Source organism: Nuphar pumila, chromosome 2 (assembly GCF_984573655.1).
Source record: "Nuphar pumila chromosome 2, dmNupPumi1.hap1.1, whole genome shotgun sequence".
Lineage (NCBI taxonomy): Eukaryota > Viridiplantae > Streptophyta > Magnoliopsida > Nymphaeales > Nymphaeaceae > Nuphar > Nuphar pumila.
The window spans coordinates 2,962,480-2,971,312 of NC_143250.1; the positions used below are offsets into that span (position 1 = coordinate 2,962,480).

Sequence of the window (8,833 nt, forward strand, 5' to 3'; positions counted from 1 at the left end):
TCCGTCTGAACAACGTTCACTCATCGGTGGTTTCTTCTAATCGAGAGGATTCTTGTTGAGCTTGGCTTTGTTGTTTGTTGCTAGTTGGCTGTAGTTTCTTTTTCTTTAGCTTTTGTTTTTCTTTGTTTTCTGTTTTTTTCGGTTCATGGGTTCAACATTTTGTTGATCTTCATGAGTGATAATGTTGATCCTCTTTCGGCTCTCTTATATATTCCCACCAATCTCTCTTCCCAACCTCACCATCTCCTCCTCTTTATCAGTCTTCTTATCCTTCTTGTTCTTCTTCTTCTTTTTCATTGTTGGTGGTATAAATCTTAGACAAGAGATATGGCAGCGAAGATGGCAGAGAACTACGAGGATTTCCTGTCTGTGATGGCAGAGAAGTTGGGAGCAGAGGGGCTGATGGCCGAGCTCTGCAATGGGTTCAGGCTGCTCATGGATCCGGAGAGATGGCTCATCACGTTCGAAAGTCTGAAGAGGAACGCAGAGGTGTTGGGGTTGAAGGGGATGAGCGATGCGGAGGTGATGGGGATGGTGAGGGTGGGAGATTTGGACGGTGATGGTACTCTCAACCAGATGGAGTTCTGCATCCTCATGCTCAGATTGAGCCCCGAGCTGATGGACTACTCGTGGAGATTGCTCGAAGAGAACCTCGAATTCGATTGCCAGTAGCAAATTCTTTTGTATACCTTTGTGTATTTTTCGTTTTTCATTTTTTTGTTGCTGACAGACGAAATCAAGAAAATGATACTAGAAATCCATTCTTTTTAATACCACTTAGCTGAAAATGATATAGATATATTTGCTGACAGATGAAATCAAGAAAATGATATGACATATCCATTCTTTTTAAAGACCATTTTGCCTCTCCTGATGTGTGTTTGTTTGGTGTTGAAATATACGATTTCTTTTTTTTATCCATGGAATCATTACCGACTTTAAGGCTTGGCTACCAGTTATACAACTATACCATTGGGTTTTGAACCTGCAACGTCCCAACACATGGTGACGTGCACTAGCTGCTCTTACCAGACAAGCGGAGCACCCAAGTTTGTCATTACCGGCACATCGGTGACGACTTTTCTGTGTTTGTACAAGGGTACGAGTTGAGTCCAGATCAGGTGATACGAAAACTGTGTGTTCTGAAACCAGGGCCGTCCAAAGTCTACATCTTTGTGTGAGCATGACATCAGCAATTTTGGTTGGCCCCACTTTTGTTTGTACAGTGAATGGCATATGAGGCATAAAGATATATAATATGAGGCATGGGAAGAATCAAATAAGAAATGATCAAAACACAAATATAAACGATATAGAACCAAAATGTAAGTTTTTTACAAAAAGATTTTAATTTTCTAATATAAAAATGTAAGAAGTGAAGATGAAGCGAGTGGAAAGTGACAAAAAGCAAGAGGAAAATGTTAAGTACAAGGGAATTGATTTGTGAAACGAAGAGGAAGCAAGTTTCTAATTCAAGAGAATTGAGTTTCTCATATTTTGAAAGCAGGTTTTCCAAAGCTATGCCTCCTTTGAAGAAAGCTAAGAGTTTTTCACTTTCAAAGAGAGCTTTGCCACATAACAAGATAAGTTTTTTTTACCCACCGGAGACCTACCAATATGCATTCAGAGAAGGAGTTTTCTCTTGAACTAGCTGGAAAGAAAAATGTGCAAACAGCAATTAAGACATGTTTCCCAACTGAACACCATGTGTGAACTAATAACTTTTTTTTGGGGTAGATGCCCATGTCATAGCCAGCATGCTACTATGCCGGTCTTATTTCACATGGACACAAATACAGATGCTAGACCAATTAGGGCTGTCAATAGGACAGGTACTGTACCCATCAAGGTATATCCAAACCCACCCAAATAACAAATTGTCAGGTTCAAACCGGGCCTGCATATTTGCTTGGGTAGTTTAGAGTCGACCCAAATATTATTCAGGTCGACACTTCCCATGCCAATGCCCTGAGAATTCGATTTCGGGTTGGGTCGGATACTCGATACAAGTAAACCCCGTTAGACCCGATAGATGTGTGAGACAGATATGAAATCTTTTTGGAAATTAATTAGGACTCCATGACATAGGTTTTTGTGATATTTAATTGACAAAAGCAGATGATGTTGATCATGTAGATTAGCGTGTTCACGTGTCATTTTATGTCTCCTAGACACCGGACTTAATTAGCGTGTTCCTCTCACAATAAGCCAGCATTTAAATACTGCAATGGCAGTAACTACTCATAAAAACAGATCTAACAATCCCCATACCCACCTAGGGGTGGGCAACCGGCCTGGCTGCCGATATGGGCCGAGCTGACTTGGCCCGTCATGGTCTGGGTTTCGGTCAATGTTTTAGGCTTTGGTCTAGGCCTGTTATATATGTGAGCCGGATCCGCGGGTTATCAGGTTGGCTCCACAGGCCTAAGTTATTTATTAATTTTTAATAATATAAAATTAAAAAATAAATTTAATATTTAGTAACTATTGTTATTTATCTAATTAGTTGCATTATTTTTTATGAAAACTAAAAAGATAATTAGTTTGTACATGAGAACTTGTTAATTATTTATTATTTGCCTAACTAGTTGCACTAATTGGTTAGGTTTAGGCCAACTGGTCTGCTTCATGTTGGTATATTAGATTAATGGGCTGGGTCATGGGCTGCTCATCAAAACCGAACCTGGGCCGGGCCATCTTCGAACCGAGCTACACTTAAAGCATTGCTCAGGTTTCATCTCTATAAAAATTCAGATTTCATCAACCATCATGACTGATAAGGGAGGGTCTGCCTAACCTCAGCTTTCTCTCTCCAAAAAAATTTGCTCAGGTTCCATCAACCAAAAATTCAGGTTACATGAACTCGGCTACCTTCCTCACAATGTTAAACTAGTAGATCTTGGGAAAGAAAATGTGACAAATATAGTTACCGGAAGCGCTTCCCCTAAGGGCAGAAATGGGATCTGAAGCAAGAAGTGGCACACTTTCCCAAGAAAAAGTAAAGCAGGGGTTACTTCTCATTGATAATAATTGGTGCTTCTCATTAGTTTCTCAAATGTTTTCACTCCATCTCTTGTTTCCTTCTTGGTTTTTACGTAGATATTTATATTTTTCACTTTCTTGCATTCCGCTGGTTTCTGTTTCATTTTTTCTTCTCATATGCTTTCAAAACAAATCTCGCTTCAATCCTCATGGTACTTTTTAATGCTCGATTCTCCGCTTTCGCTTCACGCATCGCTTTCCTATCTATTTCGCTTCCTATACTATGGTTGCAAAACATGACTTACCTAATCTTGGTCAGTTTTGGAGACCGAACCTCTGCGTCGCCAACTTGGCCACATTTCATAGACCAAACATTGCCGAAAACTTGATCATGATCTTGGTCACCTTCCACAAATCCACCCTCCTTGACCCCACAATAGTCAAGCGGCCAATGTAGTTAATTATCACAAAGGGAGAGGGCGTTGTTGGAAGTTTAGTTGAGGACAAACCCCATTGGATTCTGTTGGGGGCAGGAAGCATCCTTCCCTTTCACAGAAGATGGGAAGAAGGTGAGAGTTGGGGGAGGGAGACAGGCGCACACCGACGCGCCTTCCATCTGTGTCCTTGTTGGCATCCAAACACCACTCTCTCTTTCCTGGAACCAGTTCACACCTCTCTTATATATTCCTACCATCTCTCTTCCCAACCTCACCATCCTCTTCTTCTTCTTCTTCTCCTTCTTCTTCTTCTTCATTGTTGGTGAATATATATCTTAGACAGGAGATATGGCAGCGAAGATGGTGGAGAACTTTGAGGATTTGTTGCCAGTGATGGCGGAGAAGTTGGGGTCAGAGGGGCTGATGCGCGAGCTCTGCAACGGTTTCAGGCTGCTGATGGACCCGCAGAGAGGGCTCATCACGTTCGAGAGCCTGAAGATGAACGCGGAGGTGTTGGGGTTGAAGGGGATAAGCGACGAGGAGGTGATGGGCATGTTGAGGGAGGGAGATTTGGATGGTGATGGTGCTCTCAACCAGATGGAGTTTTGTGTCCTCATGGTCAGATTGAGCCCAGAGATGATGGACTACTCGTGGAGATTGCTCGAAGAGAGTCTCGAATTCGATTGCCAGTAGCAAATTCTTTTGTATATCTTTATTTTTTTTTTGGCTGACAGATGAAATCAAGAAAATGACATAAGAAATCCATTCCTTTTTAGATTATTTTGCTTCTCACACTGTTGTGTATTGGAAATTTCGACCTCTTTTCTTATATATTGTTGTTTTTTGGATGTGTGGTTTGATATTGGATAAGTAAAATATGCGGATTTCGCATAGAGGGAATTTTTGTGTGTAGGAATTAGATTGGATTGATTGAATGATTGGTATTTCTCAACAAACTTAGGCAGGTTATGGGACTTCTTATTGGTACTGCTTATTTCATAGTTTGTTAACCATGGGAACAGAATCTCCAAATTTCTGTTCTTATCTAGTGTTCGTGATTTTTGCTGAATTGAATTTGGGATTCATGTTTTGAAATTGAATAAGTAAACATGTGGATTTGGGATAGAGAGAAATTTGCTGTATAGGAATTAGTTTGGATTGATTTGAGTGATTGGTATTTCTCAAAATACTTGACAGGGAGGACTTACATTGGTCTACTTGTTTAATCATGGGGAGCACTTTCTTTTGCATATTCAAGTGCAAGGATTTCTAATCACTTGGAGAGAAGAGAGCAACATTACCAAATCAACTATCTAAAGTTCATATCTTAATTCCAAAACAAGAAACCAAGTCTTTGGTATAAGTAACATTACCTAGCCTCTTGTTGTTTGGATGCTAAACACAAGTCTCCTTTTACTGAGAATTGTTTTAGCACAGTGGATAAATTGCTCCAAAATTCTGGTTGGATGTGATTTAGTTTGCTCATAACTATGGAGAGCAGAAGATCCCAATGTCCTCTTGCATACTATAGCTTACTTGTGTCATGGACAGAGAGATATCCTAGGGGCCTCTAGAAATTTCTTGGTTATCATCCTTTTGTTTGAATTCCAAGCCTGCAGCTAAGGAGCAATAAAGTTAAGACTCATTGGTGGTCAGCATTGAAGCCATAATTCTTTGGTGAAGTTGACAAGTTTCTTAGCAAAGACCTATTCAAAAAGAAATCAGTAGTGTCAATATTGAAGAAGACAAAGGGGTCAAAGGTTGTTACAAGAGCGTTTTATGGTGATATGAAGGGAAGAGCAGATGCTTGAATTCGAATACCCTTACACCTGCTTCAAGGACCACCACCTGTCTTGCATCATGGTGCCTGATCTGCTCTCCTTTGTTTTGAGTTTTTCAACTTTTTGGTGGTGGTTGTGAGCGAGTTCTTTCGTCCTCCAAGCCTATGTAAAGCACATTCTAGAGAACTTATATAAAAGCATGCACATTCTAGAGAACTTAACTTATGTAAAGCGTGTTTAAAGCACGTTCTAGAAAACTTGTAAAAAGCAGAAATATGGTACATGAACTTAGCCCACAAGGACTCCGGTCATCTGGTAGGGCATCACGAGTTTGAAACCTATGGAATGCGTCCCTGTGCTGCAAGGTCGAAGCTGGGTGTACTCCCTGTTGGGCAGGGAGAACCTCAAGGGTTTTACCAACCTGAGGCTAGCCAATGTGCACTCAATGATGGGTTTTTTCCTTGGATTATCCAAAAAAGAGTGAATGAACTTGGATACTTACGAAATGTTGAAAAACTTCAGAATGCATTGTCATTACCCTTTTCTTCAGTTAGGCCATGTGAACACAACTCCCCTTCCCCCCTCCCTTCTTTATGCAAATCACCAGCAGCAAATTGGCAGGCCTCTGGTTGGTAAAATTCTTGAGGTCCTTCCTGCCACCAAGGAGTACAACATCTTCAATCTTGCAGTAAGAGGCGCCTTCTTCTGTGGGTTTTGAACAATGGTTGTCCCATATCAGATGACAAACCCTTGTTGCCCTTAAACAGGAAGGGGCAGCCCTCATGAGCTTGTCTTTAGTCGGTTTTTTGGCCTTGTGAATGTATAATTTAATTGGTTACTGCACTAACTTTTCTAGAGTATATTATACTCAACTTGCTGGCAATATATGGTTCAACTCAAGCATATTGCTGAACTGAAATGTTTCATGTCCCTCATGCTCTTTTAAATTCGATATGATGTTTTTGTAGCAAGATAACTTTGTTGGTGCAACCACTGAATTTTAGGCTTTTTGGGCTTGCATTTGGCATGTGATATATGTCCGAGTTCATTAAGTCCGTTGCTTCACATATAAGGTTACCTCTTTAACGGGAGGAAAGATCAAGTACAATGTGATTGCACACTTTTAGTGTATTGCTGAACCTGATCACCCATCATGCCCCACAGCTGATGAGCTGTATCCCAAAGATGGAGGGTGATCAGGTGCAACAGCACACTACAAGTGTGCAATCACGCTGCACCTGATCTTCCCCTCCTTAAAAGGGCGTGTTTTAGCTAATTAGGAATACAAGAAAATTCGGCCATATTCCTCGGGACGTGATAATTTTCTAATTTTTGACAAAGCTTGGTATTTGTTTTGATGGAAATTCCCTAGGCAAGGTGATAACTCTTAAGAAAGGTTTTGCCTATATATGAGAACATTCTGTTTGGTTCTGCTTTTTGCCCACTTGAGAAATGATGCAAAGAAATCCTTGGAAATGCAGAACTGTAAAAGATGAGAATTGTCAAATCAATCCAATCACATTCTTGTCTTCTTTGAGATACCAATCCTTGGGTTTTTAGTTCTGTTCTAAAATAATGTCTTATTAGAAAGCCCATTAAGAGAATTAACCGGCTTCAAGTGGCACTTAAAACCAAAGTGCATACAGTTACAGCTAAAAGCATATATGCTATAGATGTAACTAGCATTGCTTTGACAGCTCTCTCTGTTCCAATCCTTTAGCATAGGATGCTTTACCATAGCCTGAGCATTAGAAAATAATGGTAAAAAATATTTGTCTGTGTTAACCTAATATGTTTACAACCTCAGTGAATACTGAAGAAATGGGTCTCCCAAGAATGGACCTTCTGCTTTGAGGTCATTCTTTAAAGCTTCAAAAAGCTATGTCACACTTGTACTTCATTTTGACTCCATTATGCATTCCCTTATGTATTGGTCACATTAGAAGCTTCATAAAAACAGTTGTATCCATGGTTGGCATTCTCAGAACTCAGTATCGGACCGGCCACAATTGGATGACTGGGGCGAGTCATGATTTTTATATAATTTATTAAAATAAATTATAAATATGTAATTTATAATACAAAAATCCATGTATTAATACTAAAATTAACATTTAAGTGTGTTAAACAATCCTCTTAAAAATTTATATAATAATAATAATATGACTTTGTAAAACTATAGTGTTCATGTGTTTGTGTTTGTGTTTGTGTTTGTTTGTATATATATATTTTGTAAATATAAAAACTGAGTATATTATTTTTAAATACAGATTATATATATATATATATATGTGTGTGTGTGTGTTATTTCCAATTTTTAATGTTTTTCACTTATAGAAAAAGAGTCACTTGTATTTATAGGTAAGAAATAAGATAAAGAAAAATAGAAAAAAATCATTATTAGAAAAATAAAAATGAGTTAAAGTTGAAGATTGTGATTGGCAAATGGAGTGGTGGATATTTAAGAAGCAATTAAAGAAAGAATGCTTAATTGGGTATAGGGGCGGTGCCTAAGTTTATTTAAAAAAATAATTAAAAAGAAAAACTACATAAAAATTTGTCAACTACTTGCATCCACAAAAGTGAAGTCATTAAAAGAGGTTAAAAGTCATCCTTAATTGGGCGTAAGGGATAGTGCCTAACATTTTAAAACGACATGGACTTAATTACACTTAATTAAAAAATCAAACTTTTGAAAAAGTGTGAACTGCATTCAAAGAAATAAGTGGTCATTAAAGAATGTATGTCTAATTGGGTGTAAGGGCGGTGCCTAATCGTATTAAAAAAAGTAATTCAATTTGTTGCTGAAAACAAAAGGTAAACGGCATTCGGCTGACTTGGCCAAGTCTCAAAAAACTCGATCAACATGGCCAAGTTTCAACTATCTCGGACGAGTCAGGCGAGTTTAGACCTAACCAAGTCCTATTGTTTTTCTGACTCGGTCAGGTACCACCAATATGTGGCAACTCAGTCGAGCCACCAATCCCCATGTCGGCAGTTGTATCCATGTGACATAGTTTAACTACTTCTAACATCCTTTCAATATGTGCACTTCTGAAGGTGATGGACTTTTGAAGAAATTTGCTTGGTAGCTTCTTCACTTATTATATATGCAGAAGCTTTTTCTTTTTTCTTTTCATTTTCCCTTTTTGCTTTCTTTCTGAGATGCAAAGGATCCATGTCTTACAAAGAAAGATAGCCTTCTACTTGTTTTTTTTATTAGAATCGCACCTTGACAGTTTTGAGACTCTCAATGATTCACATAAAATTGTTTGCTTAAAGCTTTCAGTTAATCATTTTCACAGTTGCATTATTTATTTGAGGATACGGGAATACTACCATTTTTATGAAGTTGGCAAAATGACTAGTATAGTATGTTACATAGGTGCAGGTGCGAAAAGTGCGACATATATATATATATATATATATATATATATATATAGAGAGAGAGAGAGAGAGAGAGAGACTTAGTTAGGGTTAACCGAATCTACTTTATAGAAATTAATGAACATGATACAAAGGGAGTCGTGTCCAAGTGTCACACTCGAATTGATGTGGGTGCATTGTTGTAAAACTTGTAAATTTTAAATATTATAGATAAATAAAGAAAACATCCTTATTATCGAGTTAAAA

The 8,833-nt window shown here is 38.4% G+C and overlaps 2 pseudogenes across 1 annotated transcript; both read left to right on the plus strand.

The window, feature by feature from the left end:
- Positions 1–327: 327 nt before the first annotated feature.
- On the plus strand, positions 328–672 carry LOC149844485 (calcium-binding protein KIC pseudogene; annotated as a pseudogene).
- A 3,035-nt stretch (positions 673–3,707) lies between these two features.
- Positions 3,708–4,248, plus strand: LOC149844486 (calcium-binding protein KIC pseudogene; annotated as a pseudogene). The gene has a single exon (XR_016429497.1). The product of XR_016429497.1 is annotated as a calcium-binding protein KIC pseudogene (transcript).
- The last annotated feature ends 4,585 nt before the right edge of the window (positions 4,249–8,833 follow it).